A 24,676-nucleotide genomic window follows, 5' to 3' on the forward strand; every position below is an offset into this window, starting at 1 on the left:
GTTAGATGTGTGTTCTTCATCTCTGCCAGCTTTCCTCGCTTTGTCGTGCCTTCCCCAGGCAACTCCGGCGTGTTTCCAGTAGAGGAAAGTATTAGGCCAGAAGGAACCGAAGATGTCGGTGCGCGCGTGCACGCGTGGGTGAGATAACTCGGGACACGTGCACCCGACTCCACAGTCCGTGCAACGATTTTGTGCTTATTTCTTCATGTCCGCCTCTCGTGGTGCTAGCAGTCAGTTACCCTCATGCTTATTTTATGGATGCGGAAGCTGAGACCCAAGGGGGGGGTTCGTGATATCTTTTTTTTCTATTTTAAATGTCACTGGGGCACCTGGGCGGCTCGGTTGGTTGAGCGTCTGCCTCTTGATTCCAGCCGAGGTCACGATCTCACCGTCATGAGACTGAGCCCCGTGTTGGGCTCCACACTGGACGTGGACCCTGCTTAAGATTCTCTCTCCCTCTCCCTCCGCTCCTCTCCAGCTTGCTCTGCCTCTCTATCAAAAACAGCAACAACATCATCGACAACAACATAAAAAAACACCTCGTAGGCACGAGGCCAAAGGGTAGCCAGGGCTCTGAATGATGTTGATGCTTCCCCCCTGCCGGGTGGGCTTTATTAAGCAGATGTGGACTCTTTCTTTAAGAGGAGATTCATATTAATGCCCGTGATCTGAAATTCTGGGTGAAGTGAGAAGGAAGGGCATAGTGCTCTGTCTATATTAGTCCATGGTAGAGGCAAAGGGAAGGTTCCCTCTACGGAATCCCTGGGACTTTGGGGAGCTTGATTTAAAAACCACCGTGTTAACACACACAGACCCAGGGTATGATTGTACCAGCCTTGGATACGATTCCACTCTTGAGAGTTTTAGCAGAGAGTCTAGGGAATCACTGGCTATGGAATTCTCTGTCTTCAAGCCTCCAACTTTCTACCCGTTAGAAATGGGAGGCTTGCTACTTGCTGGGAGCAGCTGTCAGGTGAATGCGGTACAAGTAAGTCTCTTTTATCACATTTTCACAAACTAGCAGGGTGGCCAGGGCCACAGCTGGTAAGTGGTTAAGCTGGGATTTGAACCCAGGTCTCAGCTCTCACTCACTCACTCACCCATCCTTATTCTTCAGCCTGATTCTTCCAGGCAATCCCTACCACAGCCTTTGAGATGGGCATCCTTATTTCCATTTGCTCCCAGGAGGGGAGGGACCTGAGCACAGGTGGCTCTCCTTCCAGATCATGAGCTTGGATAGTACCAGGAGCAGGATTTGCTGCCTTTATGTGGGGCTCTGATTTACACCCTCATGTTGGCGAGAATAGGGTCTTTCTAGAAGCAGAAGTAACCCCTGTTCTGCCATTTTTATTTGGAAGGGCATGTGTATGTATGTATGTATGCATATATGTATGTATGTAAAAACACACTGGATTAAGAGAAAGTTTTGTTTCTCTGTTTCTCTAGACTAGCAACGTGGGTAGTCCTCTGGCAAGACTGGGCAAGAGAAAATAGAGAAGGTGGACCTAAAAATAGTGAAATGAAAGGGCTAGAGAGTTATAGCTGAAAGAGGATTATAAAAAAGAAAATTTGAAAATGTAGGTAAGTTGGGCAATTTTCTAAAAAAATGATTAATGACCCCGATTATCTCCAGAAGAAATAGAGAACATGAAGAAACCCATGTTCATTAAATAAACTGTGACAGTAATAAAAATAACGTTCCACAAAAGCGTTGGGTACAGATGGTTTTAGGAACATCTTTTGCCAAACCTTGAACGAACGGTCATTTCAGAGACTACAGAAGGGTGGAGAGTCCTCCAATTTACTTAATGATGCAAATGAACCTTAATGTCAGAATGGAAAAAGCTCAATAACAGAATTATAGGTCAATCTCATTTAGGAATATAAATGAGGAAAACTTAGCTAAAATATTAATGAGACTAAACAGCAAAACAAGACAATAAAACCACCCCATGACCAAGTACAGCTAATCCTAGGAATTCAGGGATGGTTTAACATGGGAAAATCTGTTAATGTAACTCATACAATGGTCAGACCAAAGAATCAAAACCATATGCTCATTAAAATAGATGCAGAACAAGAAGCAGACAGATGTGGTTTCATACTCCCCTGCTGGTCCTGAAAGTAGCCTCAAACAACACAGGGAAACGATACACAAAAACACAAACTATCTTACGTGAAGCTAGGAGGCGGCTGTGATCTTGAACCATATGGGGTCGACAAATTGTGGGCTGAGATACAGTGAGTAACTCAGCAGGACAGAGAAAATCAACTGCAGATGCCCTCGGGAGGAAGAGACGTATAAAAAGCCAGCAGGATCGCTCTATGTTATTTCTAGAAACATACCCACGTACTATGTTTTGTCCTGATGAGAATACACACAGGTGTAAAGATAGAAAAACACGGCTGAGAAGGCAGAACTCCAGCTACAGAATACCGAGGAGTTTGGAGGCGAAAGGACAGGAAAGAGACAGTGGGCATGGATGGGGGAGTCTCCCATTTCCTTCTTAAAAAAATTTTTTTTTAAGTATATTCATTTTTGAGAGAGACAGAGCATGAGTGGGGAAGGGACGGAGGGAGAGCACGATGCGGGGCTTGAACTCACAGACTGCGAGGTCGTGACCTGAGCCGAAGTCGGACGCTTAACCCACTGAGCCACCCAGGCGCCCCGGGAGTCTCCCATTTCTACTCTGGAATGTTTTCTTTGTTAAAAATTCAAAGCCAATTCGATGAAATCGTGTTTGTTAAATCTGAGTGGTGGGTATGTAGTTTTGTCGTGTTAGTCCTTGTATATATATAAATATCTGGAACATTTCATAATTAAAAAGCCAAATCAGTTAACTTTAAAGTAACACATGCTCACCATAAGAATTCAATAAGAAAAACACAAAGCTGAAAAACCTAAAATTTCCAGTACTCACAGATAGCTCATACAGCCACATACAGTATGTATACAGTTTAACAAAAATACCACACTTTGTGATACACACATCTCAATAGTAAGAAATCAACATATAATTACATATAACTTGGTGGTTAAGGGTTTAGGTTTTGGAGGCCAATGGCCTGGGCTCAAAATCTCTCTCTGCCACTTACTAGATTTGAGTCCTGATCAAAACTGATCTTCAGTTTTCCCATCTGCAAAATGGGAGTAACGATCGTATTTATTATCATATAAATGCAACAATCCAATAAAGCACACAGCCTGATACCTAGTAGTATGAACTCCACATAAGATAGTTATTACTCTCATGTCCACGCCAGCTTGGGCCGTTTTTAGGTGAAAAGCGTAGTGCAGCTATTTTGGAAGAAAGTGCAGCTTTCTCCAGCGTCCGGGCAGGGGAGTATGACAGGCCACATTGAAAGAGCCCTTAAGACAGAGAAATCAGCCCTGATTAGACTTGAGCCCTTCAGATCGCCCGCCAGCTCCTGTGTGTCCAACTGCTGGGGCTCGCTAAGCAAGGGGAACGCTGGTGACCTTCCATAGGACGCCCATCCATCATCCCATGATTGGCATTCCTTGGAGCAGGCCCTTGTGACCCAGCAGGGGAGGCTATGTTTTCTAAAAGCTGAGAACCAATCTCCTTTGCCTGTCATGCACGGCGTAAGGTTTCCTGAAGGCATGAGCACTGTCTTTCCCTGGCTTTGTGGAGAACTGGCCTGTCTCCAGTGGTGACGCTCTGTGGTTGGGTGACAGAGACGATGAGGAAGAGGGCTTAGTGTGTATCCGCCGGGGGTCCCCAGTGACTGTTTTTTTTTTTCCTGGTAACATCGACTGAATTACCGTTTGCTACCTTCTCTTCCCTCTTCTGGCTTCACGAATATCACTGTGTCTGCTGTACTCAGAGATAGAGGCAAATGCAATCTTGGGTCCTTGCATCACGTCTGGAATGAGGAGAGCTCTGTGGCCAACCCCAGACCTGGTTTTTGGGGTGAGCGAGGAAGGGATTCCACAGATATTAAGAGATTCAAGAAATTCACTCTAGAAAGAAGCCAGAGCCCCTAATGTTCCAGGCCCTGCTTACCCTGGACATGATCGAAAACCTCCAAATGTTTTAAAAAAAAATAGCAATTCATTTTCTTTGAAGGTGACCACGTTTTTAGTCCATAAACTTCTTTATGTTGCGTAAATTCCTTTTATACGTATTATTTCAACATTCATGCCTTCTGGGGAGGCAAGAGAGGTATTAGTAAGTCTGTTTTACCTGTTGGGAAATGGACATACACAGTAAGTCTATCACTTGCTGGGGTATAGACAACTGGTGGTGAGATTTGAGCCAGGGGTGGATTTTATCTCCTATCTCTCTTCTCCGGTGTGACTTATCTGATAGCCTCTCTTACGTAGAGAACTCCTCATACTTTCTGAGAAGTTAGAGAGTACGAAATTCATACGGTTTATTTTGGGAAACACCTTTATGAGGGGCCCATTAACTCTTACTCTGCAAACAATTCGGATGATTTTGGTTTCTTAATGCCTATCACTATCGATAAGAAGTACAGTTATGAAAAGGAAGGCAACCAGAACCTTCGTTCCCCGACCCAGCTCCAAAAGCGTGGTACCTGACCAGCTTCTCAAGAGGCATACGCAGAGGGTCTTAGTACAGGATTTCACTGGATGTGTCCTATTTCTCCCTCCCCTGCTCCTTCTCACTGATGTCAAGTGGAAAGAGTCAGGTACACCTGGGTCTGAATCCCGACTCTGCCATATCTTTGTTTATGGCCATAAACAAGCTCTTTATTCCCCTGGGATATCCATTTACTTCTTTATCAAATGTGGATAATGCTGTCTTGTTCAGGGCTGATGTTGAAGTTCAAGATCATGGGGAGGCAGGGAGAAAAACTTTTCTCCCTCTTGTTGTCCCTTCTGCCTTCACCCTATCTTTTGAAAATCTTGTATTCTCGGTCCAGAATCTTTTCCCTGTCTCTCCTTCTGCTTTCCCTCGTGAGGCCTGCTTGGTGCGATGAATTCTTGAAGAATTCAACCATAAACAACAAAACTCTTTGATACGCCGCTTGGGATTGAGGGAGGGTAGGGAGGAGCCCCCTTCCCCCCCCCCCCCCCCCCCCAGGCACATGCTTCAAGAACAGCAGAGTTTCATTTGGTCCCTGCTGGGAGAAGTGGGGTCCACAAACTGAAGGCAGGACCGAGATTGCATGGGGTCACAGAGCGGCTTTGGAGAGGCCAAGGCCGTGGTCAGGCAGAGAAAGAAGAGAGGTGAGGCAGGAGGCATGACATGGTGAGAATGGGATGTTGGGAGAAGAACAGGGAATTCGTTCACGTCTCTCCTGTATGAGGAACAATGTGAAACTTTCCCTCCATTTCTTTAGGAAATCTCTAGCAAGATATTAATTGCCCATTAATGCCTTGTGTATCTGGATCTTTGGTAGGAGGCTTCTGATGAAGTTCCAAAAACGGTCTTAAGGCTGGGTGGGAGGAAAGCCAAGGGCATCCAAAGAAGGCCCACTGTGTCTGGCTTTCGTCCAAGTGCAGGGCACATAGTAAGTGCTCAGTAAATAGTCGCCATGGCTATAATTCCATCCTGGTTCCTCTTTTTCTTCTACACTAAGGTCTTCAAGAGCTCAGGGGAATGTAACTGCTTTATTCTCTTCTGCATTCTTACCACTGGCAGAATGCCTGGCCCATAACAGGGTTCTAATAAATATTATTTTTTATGATGAATAAATTCATGTAACCTCTGTGACCAACAAAGTTCTATACTAGGCTCTCTTCTCCTTTTTTTTTTTTTTTTTTTTTTTAACGTTTATTTATTTTTGAGACAGAGAGAGACAGAGCATGAACAGGGGAGGGTCAGAGAGAGGGAGACACAGAATCTGAAACAGGCTCCAGGCTCTGAGCTGTCAGCACAGAGCCCGACGCGGGGCTCGAACTCACGGACTGTGAGATCATGACCTGAGCCGAAGTCGGACACTTAACCGACTGAGCCACCCAGGCTCCCAGGCTCTCTTCTCTTCTTACTCCACACTCTTCCACCCTCAGAGAGCTGAGCCGTTCTGGGGTGTCAGCTCTCACCTTCATCTAATGGGCTACTGAATTACTTCCAACTATTTGCCAATCACTATGCTAAGTAATTTACATGCGTTATTTCATTCAATCCTTACAGGAATTCTATCAGATTGCTACTGGCCACTGTTAATATTCTCCTTTTGTGGAGGAGGAAGCTGACATTCAGAGAGTTTGAGTAATTTGCCCAAGGCCACACAGCAATTAACGGGTACGGCTGGAATGTGATTCTAATCAGCCTAACATCAAAGCCTGTGCCCTTAGCCACTATGTTATTCTGTCTCCATCATAATAAAAATACAAAAAAGCATTTCTGATTAAAGCGGAGGGAGACGGTGGGTTTATTTAGAATGAACTAACGTTTGTTGATTACCTACTGGGTGCCGGACAGAGTTCGACACTTTGATGTGTATCAACTCAGTCAGTCGTCAGTACGAGCCTTGTGGGGGGAAGGAGGTATTATCACCTCTATTTCATGAATGAGGAAATTGAGGAACAGAGAGGCCAAGCGACTTCCTCAATGGTACACAGCTCTGGGGCGATAGATGTTTCTGGTACATTGAGCCAAGTCTAGTAAACAAAACTCCAATCCTGTTTCCTTGTCTTACAACAACACCTCGACTCTCAAATTGACCTTAACCCCACAGTGAGATTATTCTGGCCCCGGGTCTCTGCTGCCTTAGCTTTAGTGTCTCTTTGAAGACCGTTTTAGGACAGGCTTCTGGGAAGGTTCGTGAATGGAGCGGGAGGACGCATGTTCCTGCCCTAACCTCTCCCCCATCTGGCCCTTCCCAATGGAACTCCACAGTTAAAGACGGCCCACCGAGGCTCGCTGTGGTGTTCCCAGAGAGTAATGTTCTGCTCAGAGGTGATGGAGAGCTCTGTGGCCTGCCCAGCCGAGGTATCGGAGAAAGATCCATCACCCCTGAGTGATCGGTGACCCACAGGTACCGCGCGTGGAACCTAATGACCAGTCACTCAATTACGGGCTCGGTGACATGTTTATAAGGGTGAACTTTAGAGCGCTATTAGGGAACAGACAGATGAACTATAGCTGTGCCCGCGGGGCAGAGCTCACCCAGCCCGAGTGCCTCTCTGGACCCATTACCCAGTAATTAGGGGGATTTTTAAGTAGGAAGCAAGGAGTGAAATTATTGCCCAGATTATTGCTTCACTTGTCAGGGTGGAAAGTGCCGCTGTGAGGAGAGAAGGAGAGGAGGAAGGATGGAGGAAAAACAGAAAGGGAGGAAGGAGGGAGTGAGGGAGAAGGAGGCTCCGGAAAGTCAAGCTTTGTGATGAAAGTTCCTTCCATTTCCAGTTGACAACTGTGATATGAAGGGGCCACGGAGGACAGATGAGACAGGTGGACGGGTCCTGAGTCTGGGCCACCGGGTGTGGTTTCTCTGCGTCACTGCACCCAGAGCACCTGCTTGGGCTATAGTAGCTCACAGGGAAGGCCGAGAAGAATATAATAGTAATACAATAATATACGAATACAAGATCACATGCGAATACAAGAATAGCTACCGCTTCTTAATTTGTGTTTTAGGAGCTAGCAGCTTTGCCTTGTATCGTCCACGTATCAGCTCACCCGTTGTCTCTGGAGTGGATGAGGTGGCACCACTGTGGCCCCTGCCCATCCCATGAGGACCCTAGAGGACCTCTAGGTAGCTAGAGGTGGGGAACCACCGAATGCCAAGGCCCACGCTCTCGAGTCTCCGTATGCGGCTCTGTGAGGTCCTTACAGTCCCAGAGGCACCCAACCTGCCTTCTCCGTAGAGGCAAGGATGTTGCACCCTGGCTGTGTGCTCCAGCCTTGTCTCTGCTCGGTTCCACCCCTTCCTTCCCCTCTCGAGCAAAAATGGCCACTGGTATTAAGTTTTAATGTGCGCGTGCGGGCTCGGTTTTAACTTTTATCGGGAAAAAATCCCAAACAGAAATCAGGTAGAGAGGACGGGATAACAGATCTCCAAGCACCCTTTGCCCGGCACAAAAAATAATGAACTAGTGACCCATTTTGTTTTCCTGTATCCTGCATGCATCCCCCCGCCTGGCACATTTTTAAAAAGAAATCCCAAATATCATTTCATCTCTAAGTGCTCGTGCTCCAGGATGTATGTCTATAACATAGAGATTATTTTTTAAAAACGATTGAAGTCCTTTGAAAATATCCCACAATATTAATAATTACTGTTTATCTATCCAATCTGTTCAAATTTTCCAACCTTATCAAGTAATTTTTAAAAATAATGTAGTTAGGGGCACCTGGGGGGCTCAGTTGGTTAAGTGTCTGACTTCAGCTCAGGTCATGATCTTGCAGTTCGTGAGTTTGAGTCCCACGTGGGGCTCTCTGCTCTCAGCCTAAACCCCACTGTGGATCCTGTGTCTCCCTCTCTCTTCGCCCCTCTGCAGCTCTCTCTCTCTCTCTGTCAAAAATAAGCATTAAAAAAAAAACACAATAATGTATTTGTTTGAATCAGGATGCAAACACCATCCATGTATCACAATTGGTTCATGAGCCTTTTTGGTCTCTTTCAATCTGCTTTTCACCTTTGAGATACACTTGTTGAAAAACTGGGTTGTTTTTCTTAAAGAATTCCCCACAGTCTGCATTTTGCTGATTGCATTTCAGTGGTGTGGTTTAACATGTTCCTCCGGCCCTGGTATTTCCTGTAAATTAGTAGTTAGATCTAGAGTTTTGATCAGACTCAGATTTAGTTGTTTGGCAAGAATACAGTTGACCCTGGAACAGCACAAGTGTCTGAACTGCAGGGGTCCGCTTAGATGCAGATTTTTAAAAATAAATACACTGCGGCGCTGTAAACGTATTTTCTCTTCCTTCTGGTTTTCCTGGCATTTGCTTTTCGCTAGCTTACTTTGTTGTAAGAAAACAGCATCTAATACACGTAACATACAAAATATGTGTTCATCGACTGTTGATATTATGGGTAAGGTCAATAGCAGGCTACGGTAGTTGAGTGTTCGGGGAGCCAAAGTTATGAGTGGATTTTTGACTGCATGGGCCGGGGGTGGGGTGGGGTTGGCATCCCTAACCTCTGTTGTTGTTCAAGGTCAGCTGTCCTTCATACTTAACGGTAGGGTGTGCTTGTGTTCGCAAGTCTGTCTCCTCTTGGTAGCAATCACTGAGGATCATTTTGACCAATGATAGTTTAAGGCCATCATGTCTTTGTCACTCAATATCTGAGTGACTTTTTAAAGACAAGCTTCCCTGTCAGCCTGAGATACAGTTTACAGAAGTAAGAAAAATTAATGCTTGATTCTTTGCCTTTATTTGCTAGTGTGCACAGTGAGCTGGTTCTGTAGTGTTCGGGGTAGGACCCAGGTGAGTTTGTTTTGTTATCGCTATCCTTTTGCACTCATGGGCAGAAAGTACGTGCTGGGTTTCAGTGCATGGCGGTTGTTCTTTTATCGAGATCCAAGTTCTCCTGTGTCTGACCTGTGGAAGACTCTTTAAGTTGATTTCTGTGTCCTTTTGACTTGACCGCACAGTTATCGGTAGCTTCTGATTATCTGGTTTGATGATATGTTCCAGACCCATTGTGTACATTTTCTCTTCCAAACCTAGACTCAGCCCTTGTTTCTTCCAGTGGTGCATGATGCTTAGATACTCACAATCTGGGTTTTGAGGTGTTTGTTGCTGATGGGTTTGTCACAGTTTCTGGGGCTTTTTGGTGGGACAGGTAGGACATACACATTTTGTTTTAAAGGGAAACACATCTCGAGTTTGTATCGAAACTTCTGATTAAAACTGGCATCATTTTTATTTACCTCTTTGATCTTACATCTGTATTTCCTGTTTCTCCCATGCAATAATATTCCAGTTCCCCAAAGACCCATATTTGTTTCATGCCACTGTCGTCACTCGACTGTCTCAGATTAACAATGACACCATACCACCAATACTGTGATTACTAAAAATAGCTTAAGTTTTTTTCTCCCCCTTAAATTGATTTAGGTTGGGCATATCCCACAGAGGATGCACAGATTATTGTGTTTTAAAATAACCGGGCACAGTTCTGTCTGTGTGATAGTACTCTCAGCTCGGGGCACAGATTTATTCACTTATTTAATTTTAGTTTGATTTTTATAGGGATTGCCTTTTAACACTGTAATTTTAAAATGAGAATTTAAGGCATAAATAATACCTATTAATCTGTGCAATTAATTATAAGGTCATTTTATAATTACATTAAATGTGTACATGGTTCCAAGTCAAATCTATAAAACAGCATGTTCTATGCTCAGTGTCTACACCGACTCCCAGAGCTCTCCACCAGTATTGAGCCTCAGTTACCCACCACAGAAACTTGCTGGAGAACACACACTTACTGGCTGCTTTCCCTCACCCATCTCAGTTTCTCACAGCCTTACCAGTTTTCTGGGATCACCTCAAATAAACTACTTGCACTCAAATCTTTGTCTCCTGGTCTGCTTCCAGGGTCATCCAAATCAAGGCACACACTTTTCTCCACCTTGCTTTGCACGTAAAAAGATATCCTGAAGATTGGTTCTTCCGTTATTCTGGAGACCAACATGGCAGCTGTTACTGAGGCTCCTCCAATGCCAGGGCCTTCCTCGCTGGCAGGGACGCGAGGAGCTGGAGCTTGGGCAGTCACACTGGAAGAGACCTCACCAGAGGCCAGACTGTAGATCCTGTGAAGTTTCGGTGTCCTGAGAATCCCCTGTTCACTAAGAGGTAGGGCAGTGGCTAAGAGACTTGATTTTGGTGCCAATCCTTGGATTTGAATCCCGGCTCTGGCCACTATAGCTGTGTCACCTGGGAGAGTCACTTCACATCTCCGAGCCTTGGTTCCTCCTTTGCTCAATGGGTATGATGATGGTGCTTAACCCTGTGAGGTGTACTCATATGGGGTACAAGAAATGAAGTGTTTGGCACCTTGTGTAGATGTCAGCTCTTCTCGTCATGGCTTAAAATAAAGAGACTGCTCAAGTCCTTTCCTTTCTGAGCACAAACCATCTCTTTTTCAGCCTCAGAGTCCTGGGTTGTTTTGGGAAGTTCTCACAGGAAATGGATCCCAGACCCCCTCCATCTTGGGCTACAAATCTCTCCCTTCAATGGTGGCTCCAAGAAATAGAAACTACCCTCCCAGCATGATACATCTGCCAGAAAACTCTGAACTGCTGCTGAGAAAATGTTCTTAGTAGGAATTTCTGTGGAAGTCCCCTATTTCGTATTCCGGTCCCACAGATCTGGCCTCCGCTTGTGCGGATCAGGGGAGCTTCTGTCAACTTTAGGCCTTCTACCGGTCCATTCTCCTGGCTTCTGTCTGCTTTCCCGGCAACGTGGGTCTATCCCAGGGATCCCAACAAGAGTGTCTACTATGACGGGGACGCTAGGTATTTTCTCAGAATTGACCATTTTCTCAGAATTGATCCCGTGGAGGTGTTTATACTGTTGAGTCTGAGGAGAACGCCTGTCCTGAGGACAAGTAATAAAAGGAGAGTAGGGTGTGATCCCCTTCTCACAACACAGGCAAACCTGAGAGGCAGCGAAGGTGAGGGAAGCAGAATTTTTGCAAACGTGTGGAATGGAGTCTTCCTGCCTTTGGCAAAGTCTCTCCCGTTCCTGTGGAGACGTTGGAAGCGGCATCCTCGGTGGGGTCTGCAGCTGTGTGTGGGCCAGAGCTCTCAGAGGAAGGAGGAGACGCCTCAGGTACAAGGTGCGACCCCTCAGGGCCTCCACAGGCCCCAAGTCCCAAGCAATATTCCCACGTGCTAGAGGTGGAAATGATGGTCCCCAGAGCCAAACATTATCGAGAGTTTTAGCTAAGATGGCTTCTGAAGGGATAAAGAGGAAGCTCGAGAAATCATCTCAGGAAGCAAGAGCTTTGTAGCACGGAGCAAATGCACAGATGTTTCTGGTACTTTTGGGAGTAGGGCCCAGGTCTTCGGGGATGGCAGGGACTAGGCAGGGTGAGGACCCATGTACGATGAGATCTACAGATTCTCTGCGCGGTGGGATACACAACACTGACAGAGAGTTGAAGGGCAGAGCTCCACTTCCTGGTGTATCCAACTGAGAGGAGAAGATGGCTGCCACGCGGGACGCATGTCGGATGCACCCAGGGACCGGGTGACAGCAAGCTGGGGCCATAGCAGGTGGCTTACGTATGGCAAGCAGACTGGGTCTGAAGGCTTCCTGAGGACTGGCTAACTTGAATAATTACGTGGGCTTCTGGCCTTCAGGGCTGTTCCTAGCTGGTTGTTTGGCACCTGGCCCGGGAGGACGGGGCCCTGATGGGAGCGGTGTTCGGTGCAGGGACTTAGCAAACTACCCACGAAGGAGAACTGAGAGTTGTCAGCCACGATTCCAGAATCGGGGCAGGGCAGCCCTTGTGAAATATTATACTAGAGCATGTCAACTGGATTCAGGGCAGACCTCAGACTCTGGAGAAATTGAAGTTAAAGTTGGCCTAAACACCCCATCACAAGTCTTGGGCCAAATGTTAGGAATTAGGGCAGGGAAACCAAATATGCAGCCCTCATGCCATTACTGTCCTTTCTCTTGATCATAGCAGACATTGCTAATCAAACACGGTTTTGTTCCTCAGTGAGCCTGGCCTCAACTTGGAATCCTTTTCAACTACCACCCCTGACAAGCCACAAAGTCGGCGTGTGATTTGAAACCTACTAACCATTCTTCATTAGGAGAGGGAACTAGTTAAAAAGCATGTGGGTATCTGGGTCTCTTGTAATTTGAAATCTATGGGGAGTGCGTATCATTCTAGATCCCATTCTTTGGTAGGCTGAGCGTCTCTCTTGTCAGCATTGCTTAGGACTGAGAGGGGCTGAGTCAGGAAGGGCCCAGCCCCAGTAAGGGGGTTGCTTGGAGCTGGAGGAGGCGGGGTCTAAAAATCCTACAAGTACAGTACCTAATCAAAAGCAATGCATCTCTAAAGGTGAAAACATGGGCCAATGAGACCACGGGGGCACACCTTACACAAGTCATTGTTCCCGCCATAAGGACAGGCCAAGCCCCATCCACAAGGCACGCTCTGGTGTGGTTTGGGCTCGCATCCCAAGGCGGGACAAGGGACATTTGATCTTTTTGGAAAATACAGCTGCCCAGCCTCGACTTCTCCCCGAAGTTATGCCACATCTGTGTGCTTTCCTGAAGTATTTTATTCATCATTTCATGCGTATTTCTTTTCACCTCAGGCTTCAGATTCTGATTCCTTCCGGTATTTATAGCAACACGTGTGGTTTCCCAAAGTGCAAGAGGCATGTTTTAGGATGAAGATACTCTCACAGAGGCTGGCTAGACGCTGTGAGTCACCAACGGGCAGTTGACTCGGGTGAAATGGAGGCAAAGGGAAACGAAACCTTGTTTTCTTGATTTTTTTTCCTGGCAGGGAGAGGGGGATCACAGATCAATTTCAATTTATGTCTCTTCTCTCTTAGTCATCCAGACTCAATCACTAAATATTTATTGAACCCCTACCATGAGCCAGACGGTGTCCTAGGTCCTGGGGATACAATGAGGGGATGAAACCAGATGAGGTCCCCACCCTCCAGGAGCTCCCTCTGGAGAGAGAAAGATTAATGAGATAATCCTAGAACAGCGTGTAAACTTCCCCTGGTGTTTTGAGAGAGAGGCTTGCGGTAGGGGGTTTGCTGCAGTGAGGGAAGGCGTCCAGAAGTGACCGACTACCGAGGCTAAAGGAAGATCTGGAATTAGCGAAACGAGGAGTCCTGTGGCAGGAAAGAAACTCCAGGCAGTGGCGCGGCCTGTGCAAAGGCCCGGCAACTGGCAGAAAGCATGAACACTAGGCGAAAATAAGGAAGGGGGAGTGAGGAAGAGGGAATGAGGGAGTGAGGGGGACAGCGAGCGAGGGAGATGGGATAGGCTATGAGTTGGCAGGGGTGCCCCGGGACCATCAAGGCACGACCTTGTAAAGCCAATCAGATGTGCGTTTGCCGAGAAACATGTGACATTTAAACCTGGGGTCCTCTCACTCGCATGGGGTCCTTCCGAGTCCCTGCTTCGTGAATGTGGTCAATCCAAACGGTTCTTGCGTTTGCTTATTACACAAGAAAACTTTGGCAATCCCCTAAAACCTCCCAGCTGATACGTGAAATGAGCTTGCTTACAGATTCCTCTGATTTGTCCATCATCCTAAAAATTTAGGTGGCATTTCCAAGAATGAATCTGCGAGGCTGAAAGAAATGACTTTCACTCCATCGTGCCAGAAAGCGAGCGATTCTGAAGGTCTGCATTGCCTTTCTTTCCTCTCTCTGGAAAACGATGCTGCCAGCTCATCATCATACCTACAAGGGATCAAAGAATATGCAGCCAACGAAAGGTAGGAAGAATTATCACGGAGTTGCATCTGTGTGCTAATTCACGCAAACGTGATGTAATTGTCCAGGATTTTGTGATGTCAGTGTTATTGTCACTTTAAAAAAAAAAGTAGAGCTTGTTGGGATTTCTTTTCCTACTCTCAATAAATATGCAAGCGCATGCTTACTGCTGAATTCAGAAGTTTGGAGTCTTAGCTGATCTGCCCACCGTTGGTCACTGAGCACGATTATCAACCCCCCCCCCCCCAATTGCCAGCATTATTTTGATGTGTAAATCTTTCCCAGACATCTCTAAAAAGTCCTTCCCTGGTGAGAGTGGGTTCAGTCAGGCCCACCCAGAGATGGTCTGCTCTCAGCTCTCAAAGACACAAGGGTTCAGTCATTTCCAGGCGGAGGGTGTGGTTTATGAGAGAGGCTGGACACAGGGTCCCCTTGCCCACCCATCCTTATTACAAGGACTTCCTGGTGTGTTTGGCTGTGGGCCAGTGACAGAGATTCCGGGTGGTGTCCGGGAGAGAACATAGACTGAAGGGCTCGGTTTGAAGTCTGGCTTTCTCACTACCCCCGTGGTCAAGGTTGCAACGGTGTAAATCAGACTAAAAGATTCTGCGAAGCATCCTCATGAAGACAGTGACCGGCAGAAAGACAGCGTCCGACTGCATTAAGGATGCAAGATTCCCTTGAGAGCATCTGAGCGTGTCGTGTGGAAGCATCCGTGTACCAGGGTAGGAAACACAAAGCAGGGGACAGTCTGTAAGGTCTTCCGAGGGACACACGATTTTCTTTTAATTTTTCTGGGGGCAGAACACGTCTACAACTTAACGCGTAAGCATGTACGTTCCTTCGGTAGAGAAATTGTACACAATGGTGAATGTGGCCGATGGTCACACGTCTGCGCAAATTCTTTAAAATCAAAAAACAATAATTAGGCTAGATTCTATGCTCTCCTTGTTACATTGCAAGGTGTCCCGTGCAGTTCCATTCTGTCCTTGGGATAACAGTGTGTCCACAGTGGGAGAAAATAAGAAGATATGAACACCTCTCCTCTGCCAGAGTCTCCATGATTTTCTTTATCACGTGCGCAGGGGATCTGCACGCGCAGGGGGTGGCGTGCGAGGAGGGTGATTTAAACGGTCATTGTCTTCTTCACATCATCTTGACCGATGTCCTCACACAGGTGCTCAGGTGATAAAGCTGCCATCGCCGACCGTCGCTCAAACCCATGGTGTCGGCGTCTGTTGATGTTCGTCCTACGTGCCATTAAGGTCCTAAGTTCCGGTTGGCAAACTAGCCACGTTAGTTTGGGTTTTCTGAGTCTGGTGAGCTTCCACGATTTTCCTTGCATCGGGCGTGGCCTCACCTGTTTCCAATAAGCCATCCTCGTGGTAGGTCTTTCATATTTGCAGCTTTTCTTGCTTCTTCCACGTCTTCCTCCCCCGGATAACGCGGAGCAGACTTGGAGTTTTACACTGACCTTTTAGACTGACGACATCTTTCCGGGAAAGTGTCTCACTGCTTTGGTGATTCCCGCAGCCCCCCACCCCGCCCCCCCATGCTGTGGTGTGTACCTACCCATCCCCTGTCACCACCGCCTTCTCCAGTGACAGCTTCCCACTCACCCGAATGTTCCGTCTGTCTGCACCACTCGTAGCATGGCACGATTTTGGTTGCCGAAAATTGTTTGCTATTGGGAGGTGTGCGTTCACTTTCCATTCTCCCCACTGGGCCACCGCCATGTTGGATGGTGGTAGACGGAGTGATCTCCGGCTGCCCCAAACCTTTCTGGGGCAATAACATTTGTCGGCTTAACTTGTGATTCCTTGAGGAGCGGATTCAGGTTCTCAGTCGCTTCAGGGGCTCTCAATAACAACCACTGAATGTTTAGGCCACCCGCTTTCCCAGGGATGGTTCGGACCAGACTAGAGCCTGGATGTGTGTGTTCAGAGCCCGGACCCAGTTCCCTCATGCAGTGTCAGTGGAGGCAACTTGGCTCGCACCCAGGGGTGAAGGGAGTGTGTTACTCAGTAGCCCAAGAGACCCTCCTACCTTTTGAGATGAGAGCATCCAGAAGGTCTTTGCTGTCCCCTCAAGTGCCAAGCGTGCTCGTACCTCACAGCCTCTGCTTCTGTCCCTTCCTCCACCAAGAGCGACCATCTCCCAGATTTCACAAGATCGCTTCTTCTCCTCCTCAGGTCTTTCCCCAAAAACTCTCAGGGATGCCCTCCCAGACCATCCCATCCCATATGAACTAGAAGCCTCATTGCACCCAGAATCCCTCCTGACCCCCTGATCTGCTCTGTCTTTCTTGTGCTCGGCGTCCTCTGACCGCACGTATGTACGTGTTTATTTGTGTGCGCCTGTCTTTACCTGCAGGAGTGTAAAACAGAAGTAGGGCAGAGGCTTTGTTCTCTTCACGCTGGATCCCCAGGGTTACACAGGCCATTGAAAAAGTAGCCATGGAACGAGAGAGAAAATGGGAGGCAGAGGGTTGAGCCACTGATCGATTCTGACGTTGTGGCAGGAATCGTACTCAGAGGATTTCAGATGATCGTCACAGCCTTGAGAGAAAGGTGTTCTTCCCCTTGTACAGATGAGAAAACTCTGGCACTAAGTTGATTTGTACAAGGGCAGACACCCAGTGGGGGGCTGAACCTGGCTCCTAACCTACGTTGCCTAGTTTTTATCTTAAGATCCTTCTTTAATGCTATGGCTCTTTCCTCCTTTTGGCCACGATGTGCCTATGAGGACCTGATGAGGACATCTCCCCACACCTTCACGGGCACACGCACATGTCCCATACGCTCACACACTCGCACACACTCATACACACAGTGGCTGCAGATCGTTCCAGGGCTCACCTTTGATCCTGGAGGGAGGACCCTTTCCCTACACCACCAACAGGAAAGGCACCTGGTTCTTGCACACTTGCATTTTGTGCCTTTATGTTTTTTTCAAACGACATTGGATTGTTAACTAATTACAGCTTGTGAAGTCCTCGGGAAATACCAAGCGCCTGTTCAATGCTAAACATGGTTATCAGCGAAGCTTTGATTTTTCGAGAACAGCCAGGGACCCCTGACATAAGCAAATAACAGTTGTGTGGGGAGGCTGGCAGCCGATGGGCATGCCGTGTTGTCTGGTCAAACTCGGCACGGCTCTCACAGGTGCCTCAGCTCGCGGCTCGCTACGTCTGTCCTCGCGGGGAGTTTGTGCCTTTTCAGAAAAAAAAGGATTCATTACTAATTGATTGCTTTTCTGAAGTCCCCTGTTTCATGTTTCAGTGTCTATTTGCTTTTCCTTCCACCCCTGTCCCTTTACTCACAGCTTCACCTGAGGGGGAAGAGAGGCTCCAAGTCGCCTTCATTCCTGCCACCCCTCGATGCTTCTGTCGCAGTCCCTCTATCCCTCCTGATCTCACACCTCAGAGGAAGTGCGCCCCCTCCAGACCGGGCTTCATGGGCTTGTGACCTGTGCAATCACAGAGACCCCCACACGTTTCCCCCTTTGTTTGGTTTAATGCTCAGCTCTTATCATTTGCATGGCTGATTCTATTCTATTTGGTGAGGGGAAATTCCATCTAGATTTTGACTGGAAATTCCTTGAATTCACAGATTGCTCTGGGGACCGTCTCTGTCCTCCTCACCAGCAAGGTGGGAAAGAACTTGTCTGAACATGTCTAAGTGCAGGATCTAGCTTGGAGAGAAGCTTGTGGACGCAGGAGGAAGGGCCTCTCCAGAGCAGGCCTTGGGTGGCAGGTACTTGCTGTCCTCAAGAAGGCCAGGGCCGTCGGAAGGGGGGAACCCACCTGTACCATCTGAGCTGGTGTGTCCCACTGAGGCTGGGGGACCACTGACTGGTGGCAGGATCTTCATGTGAGTGTGCCCGCAAGATACTGTCTGGCGGAAATAGATCCTGTACGTGGTTTCTGCTAATAAGCCTGGTTTGTAATGTTTACTACTTCCGTGGTGTAAATACTTTCGCCGTGGCCAATCCCAGGCTACTCATTTTATGCCTTTGGATGAAGAGCTGGGAAAAGGTGGACAGAATCACACCATCATACCCTAAATATAGCAGATGTGAATAACCCTGAAAGCATAGGCAGAAGACAGTCGTAACACATAATAAAATAATTAAGAAGTGATGGCTTTAAAAAAAATTTGTTTTTAATGTTTATTTTTGAGAGAGAGATAGGGTGTGAGTGGGGGAGGAGCAGAGAGAGAAGGAGACACAGAATCTGAAACGGGCTCCAGGCTCTGAGCTGTCAGCACAGAGCCCGACGCGGGGCTCGAACTCACGAACCAGGGGATCATGACCCGAGCCGAAGTCAGATCTTCACTAACTGACCCATCCAGGCGCCCCAAGAAGGGATGGCTTTTTAAATGTTTATTTATTTATTTATTTTGAGAAAGAGAGAGTATGAGCAGACGAGGGGCAGAGAGAGAGAGAGAGAGATTGAGAGAGAGAGAGACAGAATCCCAAGTAGGCTCCAAGTGTGGAGCCCTGACACGGGCTCGATCTCACGAACTGCAACATCATGACCTGAGCTGAAATCAAGAGTCTGACGCCCCAGACGCCCCAGGAAGTGATGACTTTTAAGTTTTTTTTTTTTTTTTTTTTTTTTACCTTTTATAGCTGTAATTTATTTGATCGCAAGTGTATATAATTTAGTTTCTCGTGGTGGCTGTGTTTAACAACTGGTTTGCAAAATTACTGATGATGTACCCGTTAGGTCTCTCGGACTGATCTGAGCCGGCTGTAGCTCACCACCGGTCAGACACACAGCTCTCGATTCTGGTTTCAGCGCAACCGCTTACCAGCAGTGTGGCCTTGGGAAAGTTCCGGAACCATTTTTCGTCTTCGGTTTCCCCTTATATTACGTAACGTTAATCGTAATAGCTCTTACGCCGGGATGCCGCGAGGATGAGAATCGACAAAGAGCACGGGGGGGCGGGGGGCGGGGTGGTTAGGGGTACCACCTCGTCCTCACCTGTTGGGGGGGGTGGTGGTAGTTGTGGCTGCGGCAGCGGTAGCAGTCGTAGGGACGAGTGCCCACTTCACTTCGCAGGTTTCTTTTGAGGGCTCCACGAGGGCATGCATGTGAAGTGTGCCCTGTCCCGTCTGGTCCCCACCGAGCTCTCCCTGCTGGAGTGGAAGGGGCCGCAGCGATGGTGGTGGTGACAGGAGGCGGAGTGCCCGGTGGCTCGCACGGAGTTGAATCCGGGCTCAAATTCCAGATCCTTCGCTTACTTGCCATGTGACCTTGGGCAAGCCCCTGAACCTCTCTGAGCCTCAGTTTCACTTTCCGCGAAAGAGGGAAAATAATAGTGCCGGGCTTCGTGGGTAGTATGAGAATTAAAAAAGATACTAAGTGCTGTTGTGATGATGATTCCCACCATCGTTGTCAAGGTCACAGGGGAGGCTGAAGCGGGATGTCTGTCTGCGACCGGGACCCACCTCACGGTGTACCTCTGGGTTGGCCCTCAGGTGCCCAGCCTGCCCGTTGTCTCTCGGGCTTAGACACACGCTCCCAGTTTGTGTGACGGCCACACTTGGGAAGCTGGGCGTATGACAAAGCTCCTCCTCCCTTCCAGTGGGCCAGCCCTGCACTTTATTTGTCCCCCGGATGCAAGTGCTCAGGGGATTTCAACCTGGGTGTGCGGCTACTCGGGGCGTGGCTTGGCAGTCACGTGGGCCAGATAGCACATGACCACGTGAGCGCTTGGTCTTTTCTTCAGGGGCCTGGTGGCGATGTCTGTTAATCAGGTGATCCGATGCGCATGGGGTTCTGGTGATAAAAGGTTCTTGATGAAGGCGAGAGTTTTCCAGAAGGCGGGCAGAGAGGGGGTGGCGAAGGAGTTCGGGCAAACGGGCTCAGCGCTTCACTCCGTAAGGAGACCAGGAGCCACATGTGACTATTGAGCACCTGACATGGGGCTGGTCCAGATGAGATGTGCTCGGCGTACCGAATAGACAGTGAGCTTTGAAGACTTGGTATGAGAAAAGGGAAAATAGCTCGTTACTAATTTTTATGTTGATGACATCTTTTTTCTAAATGTTTATTTTTGAGAGAGAGAGAGAGACAGTGCAGGCAGGGGAGGGGCAGAGAGAGAGGGAGACACTGAATCCGAAGCAGGTTCCAGGCTCTGTCAGCACAGAGCCCGACGCGGGACTCAAACTCCCGAACCGCGAGATCCCGACCTGAGCCGAAGTCGGACGCTTCACCGACTGAGCCACCCAGGCGCCCCACAGCTAGTGTTTTTTAAAAAATATCTGCCTCGACTCACAGAGACTCACTTGAAACCCTGCCATGGCTCCCAATCCTTTTGGAATTAAATACAAGGTCCTTATAAGCCTGGTCTGGAAGGTCTTGTGTGTTTCTGGCCCTTCTGTTCTTCTGCCCCAACCTTCTCCATTCTCTGCTTCACTTGTGATGTTCCAGCCTTACGAGCCCTCTAGAAGGTGCCGGCTGCTTTCCTGCCCCAGGGCCTTCGCGTATGCTGTTTCTTCTGCCAGGAAATAGCATACGCCTCAGTACCTCACCTGGATGGTGACTTCTCATGCTTCAGGCCTCGGCTTAGATATCGCTTCCTCTGAGCAAAAGTCTTCATTTACCCTAATAAAAATCCCAATTTCCTCCCTGTCACCTTGGTTTTCACTCTCACCTCAATAACACCTACTGACACTCACGTGCTTATTCAATCTTTTGGTCTGTCATTGGGTTTGAAACTCTCTGTGGTGGGTCCATATCTGTGTTCTATCTCCAGTCTTAGCATGGAGGCTGTGACAAAGGGGCCACTTAGGAGGTGTTTGTTGGAAAGAGAACAAATGAATGAAGACTTTTATCTGAATCAGGGCATAAGTTCAGAATCAGCCTTAGCAATGATGACTGATGGAGCGGGACTGAGGCTGTGGGATGGGGCGGGAGGGACGGGCCATCCCAAGGGAGGGTGCAGAGGGGTGCAGGGGCTGGGGGCAGCGAGCAGGGCACAGCCTGAACCCGACAGGGGCGGCCTGGTTCTGCCTTGTCTCAGGCAGTGACTTCAAAGCCCTTCACGGGAAGCGAGTCAAGATGTGTCGGTCCCTGGAGGTGTCATTGGCCCTCGGAAGGCCTCTGCCAGGGTTTGATGAAGCACCTTCCGTGGCAGGTCTGGTAATTAACTGTGGCCATGCAGTGGGCTCGAGCAGATGTAAATCATCGGCAGATACTTTGGGGCTTATCTACTAATGAAAACTCCTTGGCATTTCTGTAAGCATATTATGGTCAATTACAATTAATTCAGTTTGCATCGACTGCCTTTTTCCTTATGCAAAGATTGTGCAAATCGAGTGTGTGAGCCCAGGGCTCCGAGGCCTGTAAAATCCATAATGGTTAGCTCTCAGGGTTGGTGAGGAGAGAATAAAACCGTGGGCTGTTTGAAATTTAAATCAGAGCAAAAGAAGCAGCAGGTCAATAGAAGCAGGTTTGCGGCACTCAAGTCAGTGGGGCCAGGCCTGCGAGGGGACAGGGGGTACTTACCCGCCACCAGTCTCTCCTCTCAGCTCCACCCCTGTATTCCTGGCTGGCTGGCGTAGCCTCTCCCAAGTCCCCGGGGACTCGACTTCCCGTTGGAGAACTCACAGCCGCTTGACTCATGAGGACAGATTACTGCTGCTTGAGGAGGGACGAGGTGTTTTCCTTGGTTCTTTGCCACAGTGACAAGAGCAAAGCTCTGGAGACGGCAGGTGTGCCCTCAACGCTTCACGTTTTGGTCGCTGAACCAGCTGACATCCGTTGACTAGTAACCCCGTGTCACGAATCGTGCTCAGTTCCTTACGAGCGCTTTCTAAGTGTGTGCACGTCTCCCCAGCCCATGAGCGAGATATTCCCATGGCACACATTTTGCAGATGAGGCTTTGAGAAGACAAGTAACCTGCCCGTGCTATGCAGCTAAAAATGTTTGGTGTGAATCTAGGTTTTTGATCATCATCTTATATGGTCCCTTGGGTGCTGAATCCTATAGAAGGTGATGCTCCATATGGACTCTGTTATCATCGGCAGCCGATGTCTGTATCTTTTTCTCCTTTCCTATAAGGGAAGCGGAGATCTGGGGGCTTCTTATGAAAGTCAGGGAGATTGGCTGGCTGGGGTTTTCCAGGCAGAGACGACACCCACTTGGAGTTCTAGCCGTGAGGACGGTGGGGGACCTCTCTCTGGGTGCCTTGCCCCCGGAGAGTGGCACTCAGCTCAGATATCCTGCGAGAACGTCAGACACCCCCTGATCAGCGGGGAGTTACGGTGGGGGATAGGTACAGCTTTGGTAGATGTTGCTGGTGTCTCGTCCGGATCCTTTCGTTCTTACCACTCAAGAGCATGCCAGCCCAAATTCTAACTAGCGGCCCCTTCATTTCTTCACTTAAGGATTTGCTTTGGCTATTAGGGTCCACCTGGCCCAGCTGTGTAGCAGGCCAGAAGTTCATGCTTCCCGGGAGCAGGTTGTAACAGCGAGTGATGGCATTTGGTGTATAAATACCCCAGCTCCCTTCCTGCGCAGGTGAGAGAGCCCTGAGGTACAAGTTCCCCGCCAGGTTACTTCCCAATCGCCCACAGAGCAAACTTGACTGTTAACCAACTTTATTAACTGTGTCTCTCCCCTCTCTTACTTCTCCACTTTCTTGTTGGCATTTCCTGGGATTGTCTCCTAAATTGCACAACCACACGTCAACCCTCGTCTCAGGGTCAACGTTTGGGGAAACCAAACTAAGATAATTCTTTTTTTTTTTTAAATGTTTATTTATTTTTGAAGGAGAGAGAGAGAGAGAGAGACAGAGCATGAGCAGGAAAGGGGCAGAGAGAGAGGGAGACACAGGATCTGAAGCAGGCTCTGGCCTCCGAGCTGTCAGCACAGAGCCCGACACGGGGCTCGAACCCACGAACCGTGAGATCGTGACCTGAGCCGAAGTCAGATGCTTAACTGACTGAGCCACCCAGGCACCCCCCCTTTTTTTTTTTTAGTTTTAATGTTTATTTATTTTTGAAGGAGAGAGAGAAGGGCATGAGCGGGGGGAGGCAAACTAACATGATTCTTGAGACATAAGCCTGTGGCAAACAAAAGGGTTTTATGACTTTAAAAATTGCTTATTTTCGGGGCGCCTGGGTGGCTCAGTCGGTTAAGCGTCCGACTTCAGCTCAGGTCACGATCTCGCGGTCTGTGAGTTCAAACCCCGCGTCGGGCTCTGGGCTGATGGCTCAGAGCCTGGAGCCTGCTTCCGATTCTGTGTCTCCCTCTCTCTCTGCCCCTCCCCCGTTCATGCTCTGTCTCTCTCTGTCTCAAAAATAAATAAAACGTTAAAAAAAAATTTAAAAAAATTGCTTATTTTCAACTGCATATGTGACCATGAATATATCTTCACAAACTTTGCAGTTACTTTCCAAGTCCGCTTCGACCCTCTTCTCCAGTCCCTTCCCTGCCCAGAAGTGACCATTGTCATTATTTTGGTGTTTCTTCTCTCAGACACTTTCCAGGCATTTACACACATACACACACACACACACACACACACACACACACACACACACAATCCACTCTACATATGGACCGGCAGTATACTGTTTAAAACTTCACAAGATGTTTTGGGTTTTTTCCCACGTTCGTGCACAACACTCGACCTCATTTCTTTCAAATGCTGCCTAAGCTTACCCTGGACAAATTTAACATGGTTTGTTCCACTCCTCCCCCATTGGTGGATATTATGTTATTCCCACTTCGGAGGTAGATTCCACTTTGAGAGCTTCCTCCTCAGAGCACGGGCTGTCCTGATGAGGGTCAGTTCCCTCAAATTAAGGGCTCTGCTCTGCAGTCACTCTCTTGTGAACCTTGAAACAGCCACAATGCTGGTTATCGAATGAAGACATTATGAAAAGCAGAAAGCATTTCTGGGGAATTCCAGACAATGTAACATGACTTCTCCAAGTCCCTAGAGGGCTCAAGCCAGGCTCTGCAGAGGTGGATTGGGACGGGATGCCAGAGAGAGAAGGGGAGGGGAGAGCACAGGGGGGATAAGCACAGAGGAAGAGGAGTCTTTTCTGGCCTCAGACTCTTGAAGCTCCATTTGCTAATTTATCATAAGACCACAAAAAAATTGATCCCTCCTGCTCCATCCAGATGTTCCTTTCTTGAGTTTTGGCCTTGCCCCCATAGCTCTTACCACATCAAGGAGGTGGATAGAAATTAAAAAAAAAATAGCTTTTGCTTTAGTAGGATTGAAATCCCTTCTGTTCTACTCTACTGGACCATTTCAGTCCTGGAGCCTGATCTGGGAAGGATAAATTAT

This window comes from Panthera onca, chromosome A3, assembly GCF_046562875.1.
Source record: "Panthera onca isolate mPanOnc1 chromosome A3, mPanOnc1 haplotype 2, whole genome shotgun sequence".
Lineage (NCBI taxonomy): Eukaryota > Metazoa > Chordata > Mammalia > Carnivora > Felidae > Panthera > Panthera onca.